This window comes from Alligator mississippiensis, chromosome 2, assembly GCF_030867095.1.
Source record: "Alligator mississippiensis isolate rAllMis1 chromosome 2, rAllMis1, whole genome shotgun sequence".
In the NCBI taxonomy this organism is placed as follows: domain Eukaryota; kingdom Metazoa; phylum Chordata; order Crocodylia; family Alligatoridae; genus Alligator; species Alligator mississippiensis.
Genome location: NC_081825.1, coordinates 204,733,764 through 204,744,872, shown reverse-complemented (window position 1 = coordinate 204,744,872; position 11,109 = coordinate 204,733,764). Strand labels below are relative to the sequence as shown.

Below are 11,109 nucleotides of genomic sequence, written 5' to 3'. Positions count from 1 at the left end.
CACATATTTACGTGGCTTTTGAAAGTGATTTTTCTTCACAGTTTTCTTATATTTTTATATTATATTATATTTATAGTCACCTTGTATTTTAGATATGTATAAAAAGAAAATCTGCAAGGGAATGTACTTTGAAGTAGGTTTATTTGAATGTGACTTGCTGTAAAATTCCTATTTTCTATTTCTTTCTGAAAACGTCTAATTCTAACACTCATTAAAGATACAGTAATGCAGTATACAGTAAATACACTGTGTGCTTGAACCTTATTTTCATCTTAATAAAGAATGGTAATTTCAAAAGTGCTCAGTTTTGGCCTAACTGATCTCTTTGAAGTCTGTTTTCAGCAGAAACTGAAGCCTAATAAATTTAATTCAAAGTCCTTTCAATTAAATATTCAATTTTTTTTGATTATTCCACAGTTTATGGCATGACAATGGGGAAGGATGTCGAAATAAAATCACTTAAGTGTCTGGACAATTGACTTCAGAATGCTGTCAGTTTATAAAAGACCTGCAGTCAGCCAGTTCAGCAGCAATCAATCTTTTTTTTTAATACTGTCAGTTTGCTTTGGCTACAAATTTGTAATAGCTTAGGTGCTAAAAAAAAGCAAGCAGACCGGTAAAAATAATGTGTCACTATTGTATCTAACAGAAGATACAAAAGTATCTGAGGGATAACTAGGTAACAGGTAATAGAATGGGAACTTGACTTTGGTACTTGTTATTCTTACAGGTTACAAGAGTCTCACTTTGGACAATAGGTGTACTATTTCAAGTGTGAACACTACCATAAATGTGCTTGCAAAGTCAATCATATTATATATTTAGTGTTTAATTTAATCACCTTCTCCCTGGATTGCAACCTTGTTCTGGTGGAGAGGCTTGTGTCCCGATGATCCTGAGAGCAATGCCATCTGGAAATCTTTCCTGGTAGGGTCTCCCATGGTGGCAAGGTCAGAGGTGAGGTTCCAGACAAATAGCAACCCAACCTAAATAACTAGGGTAGGTGGAACTCTTTAGCCCTGGTTTGGCAGTCCATCTAAGAGCAGGATATTCTGAAACTAAACTTACAGCCTGGAAATCTATCTGCTGCCATCCTAGTTCACTAGGCCACGGTATATGAGTTTCAGGTCTAAAGAGTGGGGCCAGTCAGTGCAAACTATACTCCACTTTAAAGCTCTACATACAGGCAGGAAGGAAACAAGTCCCACAAATCCTACAGTGCCAGGGAATGGGGCAAAAAAGGCAGGTGTAAGATGATATTGGAAGCCGCAGTCCCAGTTCTGCATGTAAGCGGCTCAGGATTATGGGTCGTTCCAATGATAACCTGAAGACGAATGCAGCAGAATTTCCCTCTCTGCAGCTGGACTGCACCAGTGGGCCTGCAATCTTCCTAATATCTTCCTCTGTGAAGAACTGCCAAGAAAGAAAGAAAGAAAGAAAGAAATTACATCTTCCTGAAATGTTCAGGCTTATGAACACCACAAGAATTGGGAAGGATTTGTCTACGCTAGCCAGTTATTGCTGCCGTAAGTTCAGCATTTGCCATAGAGAGGCTGCCTTAGTACATTTACATGTACCTGCCTTATGACAGCTCTTATTTCCCAAGGCCAATGTGGCCCCCAGGGAAGGTGCCAACTGTACCAACCACAGTAGCAAACCAGAAGACTTTGGTATATCTGCACATAGTTTGTTTCAGTTGCTGGATGGTAATAGAAGCTATTTTCCACTTGGAAAGGGTCTGTTGTTCTGCTGCCACAGAGTAACCTTGAGTGTGGCTACACTTTAAGTGTGTACTTGATTTCTGCCAGGAAAAGTATGTATTGTAAGCCAGGTCAGAGAATCAGTTTATATTACAGTTAAAGTGATAGGACAATCCTTAAAATATAGACATTTACAAATGTGATTTTTTGAGTCTATTAGTCTGTAAGTCTAGATCTGAAGATAATGCATCACACAAGTTAAGGGCTAATGTGAAGATTAAGTATCACTGGTATTACGGTAGTACCTCAGGTCCACAGTTGGGGCTTCATTGTATTTGTTGCTGAATAAGCATACAATAAGAGGCTCTACCCCCATGTTAATTAACTAAGCTTCCAGATTTGCTATTGGATCTGTGCCCAGGCAGATTCAATTGCAAGTTGAAGGACTAAATAAAGACTAGACATAGCAGGTGGATGTTGCAGACAGTGGAGGGTGTGGTGGGAGTAGAAGACAACAATAATAGTACTGAGTACACATGGCTGTATAAGTGCTTGAATAGATTGTATTTTTTTCCAAGTGGAAAATGGAAACAAAAGCATGTCATGTCAAATTATTAGCTGTAACTGGGATTTATCATGAAGGTGGCTTCTATTTTGGGGGATAGTAGCTCCTTCTCAATGCCTTCTTCACTCCCATGTGGTCTGAGTGATACCACCCATGGCCAAGGATCCATTTCATCAGCTTGTCACTCCTGCAGCCGAGACTGACATTTCCAGGGCAACTATTGCATTACGTTAGCTGCTACTGTGGAATCATCTGTGATTGCGTCACAGCAAGGCAAAGTGCTGACCTTGTAATGCGGGCATAAAATATTCCTTACACTCAGCCTGTTTGCCATTCAAAGCAGGACAGTTTCAGGTAATGCCACATTAATGGGGGATTCATTAGGTTCTGTGGCAGTTGTAAAAATGAGGAAAAAACATGATATTGGTCTGTGTGTTCTGCTGCAGTTGGTCCTTAGCAGCTCACCTTACTGGCTCAGAGTTACTTTCCAGGTGGAACCTCGGGAAGGACATGAAAGCTTTTTAACTTATAAAACAATAATACTGGTTTAAACAAATCTGGGGCTTTCTTACAAGCCATTTATGTATTTTCATAGTTTAAGCTGCAAGTGTCAAGAATCAACCGCTATCCCTCCTACCAGCTTGCTCTGCTTGCTTGGTGCCGAGAAACCATATGCAGGATGATGATGGAAATTAGGGTTAATGCTCCCTGCCTACAGCAAGGGGTATCATTTTGACTGAAGTCAAATTAGAACAACAGTCTTTGTTTAGAAATCAGCATTTTCTCCCTCCAGATGTTAAAGCAGTGTGTATGTGATAGATGTGCCGTGGTTGCAACTCTGGAAAAATGGGAAAATATGGGGTTCCTCAAAGAGCATGAAGCTGCATGTCCCCCCCTCCCCCCCCGCAGCAGTCCGGTATGTACGGTTTAAAGGTTGTATGAATCCTAGAATTCACAAGCAGGGCTGGAGGGGACCTCCAGAAGGCAGAGAGTCCAACCCCCTACCTGAAGCAGGATGACCCTTACTCAAACCATCCTATACAATCCCTAATCGTAAAACTACCTTCAGCCCTGACACAACACAAGACCCTAACACCCGAACCTGCCACAGGTAAAGCAGCCAATGTCCTGCCTCTACTCACAAGAGATCCCAGGTAGGAGGCCAATGTTTCAGTCTGGCCAGGCCTCCTGGAAAGGCCATTGACTGGAGACACAAGACAAGACTGCTTGGTTCCCTTAGGGAAATGAGTGCAGGGTGCCTCAATTTCTCCCGTTCCCAAAGGAAATCACTGCAGCGTGCCTCAGTTTCCCTCCGTCCCAAGGGAATGTGCCTCAAGTTTCTCCCTTTCCCAGTGGAAGTCACTGCGGCGTGCCTCAGTTTCCCCCCTTCCCGCCCCCACGTAACACGGAGGAGAGGAAGCTGTTGCTGCCTCCCCATTTCCAGGGGGCTGCTACCCTGCGCCCAGCCCAAGCCGGGGCCGCGGAGTCCGAGACGTTTCTCTGGCTGTCCTTGGCCGGTAGGGCGTCGCCGGAGGCCGAGGAGGCGGTCTCGGCGCTGGGGCGGGGCCGGGGAAGCGAAGCAGGGCCAGGCGGTGGCGCTGCAGCTACGGAGGAGGAGGAGGCCGGGGCTAGCTCGGCTCGGTCCGGCCCCGAGCGGAACCGAGCCATGTCGGAGCGGCGCTGAGGCGCGGGGAGTGCTGCCGCCAGCTCCCGGTGCAGTGCTCGCAGCGGCCCACACCATGGGCGGCGGTGGCAGCCCCTAGGCGGGAGGAGGAGACGGAGGAGGAGAAGGAGGCGGCTGGGGGCGGGCTGGGTCCCTCCCCGGGAAGATGAGGCGGAGGCCCGGGCTGAGCCGCGGCGCCTTCCTCTCAGCCGCCAGGACAAGATGGCAGCGGCCGAGGCGGCGGCGGCAGCAGCGGCGGCAGCGGCGAGGCGCTGAGCGCAGCCGGGGAGGCGCCTCCCTGTAGCGCTGCCGGGCATGCCCAGGGCGGCGGAGGCTCGGACCCCAGCGCTGCCCGAGCTGTGAAGGTGAGGGGGAGCCTCGCCCTGTCTCGTCTCGCCCCGCCCCGCCCCGCCCGCAGCGCTGGGGCCCCGGCCTGTGCGGGGTGTCGGGGGAGGGGGGGGTGTTTGTTGCGCTCCCGGCCCCCGGGGGCGGGCGGAGCCGCAGGCGGAGCGGGCCCAGTGCGGCTCCACCCGAGTCCGGCGCGGGAAGGGCGGGGGCGGGGGCGAGGGCGGCTCGCTCGGAACTTGGCCGTGTTTGGCCCCGAACTTTCCGCCTCTGTGACGCGGGGGAGCCGGGCGCGGGGTTCCGAGCGAGGGACGCGACCCCCCGCCCTGCTCCGCTCGGCTCGGCTCGGCTCCGCTCCTCCTGGGCAGCGCCAGGGCGTGGCGTAGCCTGTTCCCGGCTCCGGTTACGCGGGCGGGGGCTGCTGCTGCCCTGCGGGACCCCGGGGTAACTCGGCAGTGCGGCTCGGGGGGCGGGGCGGGGGCAGGACTCGCGCTCCTGTAGCTGGCTGTTGGACATGGGACGGGGGAAGCAGGCTCGGGGAGCAGCCGCCCGCCCGGCGCAGCGCCCCCGGGGCTTGGGAAAGGACGTGTGGGCTCGGGTCCGCCGTGGGGCCGCCGCTCGCTGACCGGGTGCTGCTGCTCCCAGGTGACCAGGCATTTTACTGCCGTGCTCTTGCAAGGTGAAGCGGGGAGGGGGCTGTGCTGCTTCCCAGGACGGCTGGTGCCTGGCGTTTGGCTGCTCGAAAAGCTCCAAAAGATGTAGGTGTTGGCCAAAGGTTGCCAAGATAAGTTCCTCTGTGAGTGTGTGTAGGGACGTGCCTTTAAAAAAAGTGACTGACTGTCCGGTCCAAGCCCCAGCCTTTCAGACCTGCTGACTTATCAGGTATTTTCAAGGAGAAGTTTGCCAGGCCTCGTCCTTCGGAGAAGGCCAGCGATGTAAAAATAGATTTCAAAAGCAGCTCTGAATAAAAAGTTTGAGCAGGTCCCTTGGTTGCCTTGAAACTTGCCCCCTCCCTGGATTCTGCATGTCGGCTTTTGTGGCACTGGTGTATTACTGGGTGGCTTGTAACATCTGCTGCTGCCTGTGCGTTTTGTTCGTTTTGCAAAATAAATATGACTGTCGTAATGTGTCAGCTGTAAGCACAGCATCATTCAAAAAGAAGGGTTTTCTCTCTTGAGTTGTTGTCCTGTTGCACTAGATGTTAAATGTCTAGCTTCTTAAAATGACTACATTAGAAAGTAACATGGACAGCATGCATTCTGTTAGTTCAACAGGTTGTTCCTAGCTGCATATAATCCTACTCTTCTTCCAAAATGACTTCATGGAGATTGGAAAAATCTTTAATTGTTTTAATTCCTATTTCTTCAGTATGTCTGTTTGCTTTGATCACCAGCCCTAATTGCCAGTTAAGTAGGTGGGGGTTACTGATGTTGACTAAAGCTGCAGTCACTAATAAGGCTTATACTTAAATACCAACTTTGTGTTTTCTGAATATTCCTTTTCCATGTTATGGTAGTTGCCAAAGTATCTGTTCAAAAAAACGGACTGAGTTGAGCAAAGTGAAGAGACTGGCTTGTCTCCAGGGTTTTGGTTTATAGAGACTGTTGCAGATTACTACTGTTCCTGAAGAAACTATGTTTGAAATTCACACAGTAACTAAAAACTGTCTTAACTTTAATAAGCGTGTCAGCCACCAAACAGATTAATTAAGCAGCTGGAAAATAGGTCAGGGCTGTATTATAAAGTGGCACGATGAGGTTGCAAATAAATAGAGCAGTATGCAAATTTTGTGAAGGTGACTTAAATGGAGAAAATTGATACCGATATGTTGTTATATTGATGACTGCATTATTTATTTATTTATTAGTAGGCTGATCTTCTCCGAAAAAGGCTTAGGGAGCTTCACAGTAAAAGACAAAAAAAAAAAAAAAAGGAACAGCTGAAATATATCCCACATTTAAATAAATATGTGATGTACCAAATGTATCTAATTATAATTCAAAAGAGAAATTAATCAGGATACTTATGCTTTTGTTTCTGTGCTAACTGTTGGAGACTTTGGCTACAATGCTCATCCTGCTGCTCATTCAGGGTGTGGTGTCTTTTATGATTGTAATTTATTTCTTCACAGATCTACTTGGGTAGAAGTCCTAACCAGGACTTTTGTGGTATTATACTTCTGTATATTTTGAAACACACTTTATAGAGTAAGTAGTATTGCATTGCCTTGAAATCTGTTTAAAAAAATTAAATAGTCCATTGTCTCAGTTCCCTGGCCATGACTTCTGGTTCCCTATTTTTAGGTGTTTTTTTTCCCCCCTGCCCAATAGTTTCTGTGAGAGAGACCCACATAAACAGGAAACAGCGAAACTGATTTTGCACAACATGAAGAAACTGAGGGGAGAGGGGAAGAAACAATTGCCCCTCACATCTCATTTACTTACAAATACCATAGTTACAAGATTCAGATTTTTGAATACAAGTGGGGTTTGGGTGGGGTTTTTTTGGGGGGAGGGTTGTTTTCTTAGAGGATGTTGCTTAAAACAGCACAGTGATTTTGAGGGTGGAACATTAAAGTCAGCAGGAATTTAACCTTTGATTTCAGCAGAAACAGTGTTGGACTAACACTGAACATTTAAAAAAATCATATCTTAGATGCAGAAAGAATTTAAGCCTCGATCACAAACCTAGTATGTGTAGGGATCCACCTGCACATATGAGGTTTTGTCATTGAGGCCTCGCTGTGTTAGAGTAGAGAATAGGCACTTTTTTTTTTAATATCAGAATGCAGCTTTCTTTTTTTAGTTTTGCTGATGAACAAAGCCATAGTTAAAATAAAAACTGTTAGTTTATTTTGTCTTTCCAGGTTTGTTTGGAAAATGTTTTGGGAATGGACTACGTGTAAATCACACCACAGCTGGGTATATTTTTTCTGGATTTCAGAAATAATGTAGTGTTAAATTCAGAAGAAAGCCTCAGTTGCAGAATTCTGGTACTGTTTCAGCTAATTTGATTACTGGTTAGCAGGCATCATGTTTATATGAACACTAAAAGGCATTTGAGGGATACACTTTGTATACAATCCAGCTATTTTATACTGGGTAATACATTTATTGTGAGTTTCTACAGATGATTTTGTGGAACCAGAAATATATACAGGACTTTTTTCCCCCCATGACAGACTACAAGGTTCACTTATCCTTTGACTAATTACAGTGTCTATTAAATTGCTTGTAAGTTGATTATCAAGCCTACTGTATTTTATGAGAGTTCATAATCATACACACAGTGTTGTAAAAATAGGTAGGGTAATATGAGCAATATAAATGAAACATTTGAATGATGTTGACTTTCAATGATTTTTTTCATGTTATGAATTCATGAAATAATACTCATCCCATATGAACAAAGATCTTCTAGTTTTCTGTAGCTTTGCAAAGCCTTTTATGGCACACCCACTGGAAAGCTCTAGTTTTAACTACTTCACAGGCACAGAAGAATTTTGCCATACAAATAACTTATTGAAAAAAAATATCCTGGCAGATAACATTTCTGGAACTTGAATGATATGGGCTATATCTACAAGTAACGTAATATGCAGTAGATCAAGCTGTTCATCTCTAGCTATTCTAAATATTAACTGCATTGGTACTTAAAAACATAGTAATAGCAGATGATTGCACTTGGTGTTACTGTCACTTTTTAAAACATTAACTGTTTTAATGATTTAAAACCATAACTATAAGCAAATACACCTATTCTCCCAAAACATTAAAATATATTACTTTAAAAAAAGCAGTTACTGTAACAGAATGTTCCCAAACAACTGTTACTGTTGATCTATAACTGGGGGTACGGGGAGGGGCAGGGAGCAGGATCACTTCTGTTCCTAGGTTATTGGAGATTTTTGAAATAGATTAAAACATACTTCATTATTTTCTATGTGCACTTTTAGTTGGGAAGCATAACAAGGCAGCCTGAAAAGAGGAGAAAACACAAAGTGTTCTGTGATTGAAATGATCTGGTTGCATGTGAGACTGAAGTTGAGAATTACAAATTGTGAAATGCAGGAAGAATGAACTTTGGGCAGTTTGAGAGAAGGGATGAGTGTGCCTTATAAATCTGTGTAAATACAGTTAGTAGCTTTTAACAGTTCAATCTGCCACTGTATGTTCCAGAACTTCCAGATGAATATATGCATTTTTCAGCTATTTTTGGTTAGTATACTTTGTAGAATTGCTTTGTTTTTCTTTCAAAGGGAAGAAATTCAGTTTGAGTTGTTTTCTTGGAATGTATTGGCTTTAGCATGTCTTGAACTGCTTTCCCTGCAGCGTAAGAGGAGGCAGAAAAAGCAGGCCCAGACTGGAGTGTGTAGTTTAAAAAAAATCCTGCCATCCCATTCCTATGTGTGTTCTTCATTTATAGGTGGTATGTTTCATGGCCTGTAAAAACCACTGCTGATCTTATTTTCTGTATGCATTACCTTTTCAGAAGCAAATGAGGAATATTTAAACTACGAGTGAAAGACACATACTCAAATCTCTTGTCTTGTGTTTTTTTACATCGTTCTGTATGGAGCAGTTCAAGATCATTTTTTAAAAAAGCTTAGTTCTCCTTACTAGGTAATAACTTGGAATAAGTTAATAGCTCTGCATGTAGTAAATTAGTTTTTCTAACATTTTAATTCTAAAATAGTATGTAATTAAGAAAGGAAAGACATTAATTTGATGTAGGCAGTCAGGTTAGAAGAGAGGGAGAAGAAAAGTAAAGTTTAAAACCACTCTATTTTGTCATGGTAATTCATCTTTCTGTATAGTATACCAGTCAAATTATTCATTTCAGTTCTGGCAATAGGTAACTTACTGCCTAAATAAGGAAATATATTTCACTGAATCATTTTGTGAGCTACAGTCTTCAGGTTTAAGGGTTAACTGTTCCCTATTTTGTTTTAAAATCAGGTGGGGAGCTAAATAATTTGTATTAAAAATCAGTTAGTAACTTAATTATAGATTTCTCCTATTTAACATTTATCTGACTTTGTTGAAAACTGATCAGGAAGTTCCTGTGGCTTAATTGCTGCACATTTCAAATACATCTATAATATAATGCATGTATATGTGCAATATATATTATTACCTATCATTTCAGAGGTGGTTTTAATAAAAGTTTTGAAATAATTTTACACAGTTTACCAAAATACAGTGTATTTTGCTTCCTTTTTGACTTGACTGCATCTTCTGTGAGTGTCAGATGTGTTGGCTGTTGCTCCATAACCAATTTAAGGATAGCTGGGATAGCATATGGCAGCAATTCTCAAACAGGTGTTGTGCTATGCTGGGATACCATGAGATCCTTTTAAGGATGCCATAGTGAACTGCACAACATTAGCATAGTTAGGTGTACAAACACTTGCACATGATTCACAAGATAAACCCAGAAATTCCAAATAGACATCCATAGTGTCAGAAATGTTCCTAACCTGTTGTAGTCTTTCTGAATTCTTTGTGACCAGGAGAATTGCTTTATAATTTTTCTGTAGTCAAAAAACAAATGAAAGGTAAGAGGTGGCATTTTCTGAGCAGTGCAGATGGGAGTCTGACAAGGTTGAGAACTGCTGGCTTATGGGAATCTGCCAAAACTGAGTGACCAAGATCATTGCATAAAAAATTAGCCTTGTATGTTTGTCTTGGGAGACTAAATAAAAAGCGATTATTTGGGAAAAATTACCACAACAGACTTTCACACTTAAGGTTAAGAGAGTGATCAATAACCTTGTGAAAGGAAAGAAACTTTTTTTCTTTTAATGAGAGAGAGCGAATCTTGATGCTAAGGTCTTAACAACTGGGCAATATATTCTGGTTTCAAAGTTCTCTGTTCGATGGGCCTCAAAACTGCACCACATGATGATGCAGTTATTGCTTAACAAAGTAGTAGGGTTGCTTTCAGCTTCCCTCAAAACATAGTAATAAATGAAGATGTTTAATCCTTAGACCAGAATTACTACGAAAAATACTAGGGCATTTTTACACATGCAAGTGCCACAGCTCCAGGCACTTTGAAAAGTGCCCAGTGCTGCGATGCCTGCAGTTGTATAAGTGGCAAAATGCATGTCAGCGCTGAGAAAATGGCAGTGGTGCGCTTTTGAACTAAAACACATTGCAGGTACTTTAGTTCAAAATTGCACAGCTGCTGTTTTCTGTGTGCTGACATGCATTTTGCCACTTATATAACTGCGTGTGGCACAGTGCACTGCACATCACCTAGTGGTGGATCTCCAGCATGTTGTAGGACAAAAAAATATGTGTATAAATGTCCTTGCTTTTCAAGCTTCTCAGGAATACAGTAAGAACTATTAAAAAGTTCAGTCCATTTTTAAAGGAGTGAAGCATAGTGATGAATGGTAACTTTCTTGTAATGGGTGATCTGTAGCAGTGCTTCTGAACCCATGGGTTATGACCCAAAAGTGGGTCACAAGAATACTTGGAAGCGTCCGGAGCAAGTTCCAGAAAAATGTGTGAAAGCATGGGTTTCTCCTTTCAGGCTGTCAGCTTTCCAGCCTGCAAGGGGCTGCTTGGGGTGACTGGAGGCAGCAGGCGCAAGTGCATCTGAGCATGCACACACGTGGCTGGCATGCAGTCAAGCAGGGGGGTGAGAGCAGTCCCAGCAGCTGCATTCTGGTCAGCCTATGGGGGGCAGGGGTTGGAGGGCCAGCATTGGGTACTGTCCGGGGGTGTGTATGTGTGTGGGGGGATGGGTGCCTGTTGGTGCTGGCAGGAAGGTGGCCATGTGCTGAGGCTGCAGCAGGGCAGGTTGGCGAGAGGGAGGTGCCTGCCCCT

At 43.7% G+C, this 11,109-nt stretch overlaps 1 protein-coding gene across 3 annotated transcripts in view; it reads left to right on the top strand.

Annotated features, from left to right (window-relative positions):
• The first annotated feature begins 4,124 nt into the window (after positions 1-4,124).
• HIPK3 (homeodomain interacting protein kinase 3) overlaps positions 4,125-11,109 on the top strand; it is a 123,318-nt gene continuing 116,333 nt past the window's right edge. The window contains exon 1 of one of the 3 annotated variants that reach the window (XM_006259490.4): positions 4,125-4,293. The gene's annotated coding sequence lies outside the window, so the exon portion shown is untranslated. Of the gene's footprint in view, positions 4,294-4,697; positions 4,718-4,841; positions 4,919-11,109 lie in introns of those variants that run through there. The other 2 variants (XM_059722708.1, XM_059722707.1) reach the window with 2 other exon arrangements.